The 3,212-nt window shown below is 35.5% G+C and overlaps 1 pseudogene; it reads right to left on the bottom strand.

The window, feature by feature from the left end:
- Nucleotides 1–2,510: 2,510 nt before the first annotated feature.
- On the bottom strand, nucleotides 2,511–2,607 carry LOC122106411 (annotated as a pseudogene).
- Nucleotides 2,608–3,212: the final 605 nt, after the last annotated feature.

Raw genomic sequence — 3,212 nt, 5'->3', positions numbered from 1 at the left:
ATCTGTTACTAGAATTATCCATGATTTATTTTATTGTCTGTAATTTGGTAAAGTTATGTCTCTTTACATAGGCTACTAAAAATGTATTTACTAATTTCAAGTAAATACATAAATTCTATTTCCATCTCTTTTAAAAATAAAATTTTGTCTGCTCTACAAATTGATCAGAGGCATGGATTTTGTGGCTAGCTAGGTCATTACACATCTGACTCTTTCTTTCTCTCTACCTTTCATGGTTCTCATAATATGACTGCTCCATAATTATCCTCATTTATTTTGCTTTTATATTTTTGGTTGCATCATTTCACTTTTTGCTCTGCCATTCCCCAAATCATTTATATAGAAGGCATTATTTCCTATTTTCTCATTCGTAGAATAAGTTGCACATGAAGACATCACTGGTCCTCATTTTCAGTGTGTATGTTGAATACGGAGGAACATCTTTCCTCTGCTCTCCATCAATTCTCTACTCTCCATTTAGAATAATTTCGAATAGTAAAACTGGAAAAAGAGAAAATAAATCATTTGAATAAACAGTTGCAGAAAATTCACCAGATATTTCTGACCAGTTCAACCAATGTGAACTAGTAGGGAAATACGTGGACACCTCATTCCCACTAGCACTCAAAGTCTCTGGTTAGGCAATTCTTAGGAATATGGGGAACAAGATGAAAAAGTAAGGAATGGTATCAATTGCAGGAAAAAAAATTGGAGAAGGATCCAAGCAATTTTCTTCATTGGGCTGCCGAAAATATTTCAGCTTATTACAATGCGGAGACTTCTTTCCCAAAAGGCCACTCATGTGAATAGTAGGGATGATGATGAGTATACCCCTCTTCGAGAAGCCTACAGTGGACACTTAGACATTGTCAGTGAGTTGGTGTGTCAAGCAGCACATGCAATAACTGTAGATGACTGCACACCCCTGCACAGTGCATATACGTGGAATAATACCAGAGTGGCTTCTTTCTTACTTCATCATGATACAGATACCAATGCCCAAACTAATGGACTCTTTTTTTAAATTTTTTTTTTGGTCTGGTCGTGGGGCCTGAACCCTGGGCCTGGACGCTGTCCCTCAGCATTTCAGCTCAAGGCTAGCGCTCTACCACTTGAGCCACAACATCACTTCCGGCTTTTTTTCTGCTTATGCGGTGCTGAGGAATCGAACCTAGGTCCTCATGCATGCAAGGCAAGCGCTCTACCACTGAGCCACCTTCCCAGCCCAAATATTTTTGTTTGTTTGATTTTTGTTGTGGTGGTGTTTTTTTTTTTTTTTTGGTCATACATGGGGCTTGAGCTTTGGGCTTGGGTGCTGTTTCTGTGCTCTTCAGCTCAAGGGGAGCACTCTACTACTTGAGCCACAGTTCCACTTCCCCAAACTAAAGGACTTTTGACAGCCTTACATCTTGCTTTCGAGAATTGAGATAGTAAAGATATGCTGGATAGCCTTCTGTTGAACCATTATATGAAACCAGGCCTGAGGAACAATATAGAAGAAACTGTATTTGATATTGCCAAAAGGATAATTATGTATCACTACCTCTATGAAGTTGTGAAAGGCTGTACAAATTGTTCACCGAAGTCCTAATGGTCAGGTTAAGGTTCTTAAATTTCAAAAATGCAAGTCCATCTTTTGTGTCCCAACAAAACATTTTCACAATCAAAATAAGAGCAATATCTTTTTTTTTTTGGTCAATCATGGGGCTTGAGCTCTGGGCCTGGGAGCTATCCCTGTGCTCTTCAGCTCAAGGTGAGCGCTGTACCACTCGAGACACAGCTCCACTTCCAGTTTTCTAGTGGTTTATTTGAGATAAGAGTACCACAGACTTTCCTTCCCAGGCTGGCTTTGAACCATGATCCTCAGATCTCAGCCACCTGTGTAGCTAGGATTATAGGCATGAGCCACCAGTGCCCGGCAGCACCAATATTTTACTGTAAAAATTCATGGATTCCATGGAATTCTTCCAAGTGAATTTCCTGCATTGGATGTAAAAATGTATTCAATAGTTTTTGTATACATGTATAATAATTTCTTCAGAGTTTGTGATTTTTTAATCAGAAATAATTTTAATTTACCTGTTGAAATGAGTAGTACAGAAACTAAAATATTTCTGATGCTTGTCCGAAAAAGTATATTTTAAAATATTCTATATTCAATGTTTGCATAATGTTCATAATTTATTTTTTCCTAGATATACTTTGAATTCTACATTATTTTATAATATATAGGTTCATTAATGTGTCCTTTCTGATTGCATTCCATATAGAACAGTTTGATTCCTTTTTTTCTAGGTCTTAATATTATTTTTCTTTGGGATAAAATGTCAGTGATGTCTAATTTGAAAAGTTTTGTAAAGTTTATGCTATGTAAACGCCTTTCTGAGGTGAAGATTTAATACACTGATGTCAAACTAAATTTAATAATATGAATTACGTGTATTGTTACACTTGTAATTTTGTAATCAACTTTTTAATAACTGTTTTTCATTTCTTGCATCTGAAGAATGAAAAATATGGAATACTTCTCAAATTTTCATATTATCCTTGTGCAAGTGCCATGTTAATCTCTGTATTGTAATTTGAGTATACGTGCTGCTGAAGCACGTAATATCCTCTAAATTTAAGTAGTTAATGATGCAATCTTTATACAGGCTTATATCTATGGGTGCCTACTTGTAAGAAGGAAACCTTATTGTTCCTAACAATGCTATCGATCTTATTTCCCTTAAATTCTGTGAATAGTGGAAAAAAATTATATTGATCAGTCGATTGCTCACATTTGCAAATTTTTTTTGTCAATGACTATATTAAGTCTTTTTATTTGGTATTTGATCGTACTCTTAATTATTTATAGATAGGTCCAAAGGTGATGGCTTTTTCAAGTACTTATTTATTCAACTGAATTAGCTTTGTGGACCTAATGGATTCAAAGTAAGCATTGCTTAAGTGATACTTCTAAACTTCTTCAGCTGACAATTTCCCAAATGAGGTGTTACTGGAACAAATGTCTACCTGAGCCTTTACCCTTCTTCCATGTGGGAACAGACCAACTAGAATATCTTACCCTGACAGCAAAGATTTTCTTACTAGAACAAAACTAATCTTGGTTACAAGAGATCATAGAGAGATGAACCGTTCAAACAGAACTGTTCAGACTAGAAGGTATTTTATCAAAATATAATTGTTTATTATACCTTCCATTTCAAAAG

Source organism: Dipodomys spectabilis, unplaced genomic scaffold, assembly GCF_019054845.1.
Source record: "Dipodomys spectabilis isolate Male_0828 unplaced genomic scaffold, ASM1905484v1 ptg000040l, whole genome shotgun sequence".
NCBI classification, from domain to species: Eukaryota; Metazoa; Chordata; class Mammalia; order Rodentia; family Heteromyidae; genus Dipodomys; species Dipodomys spectabilis.
The sequence above is the reverse complement of the archived record's forward strand: the minus strand, read 5'-3'. Positions and strand labels throughout refer to the sequence as shown.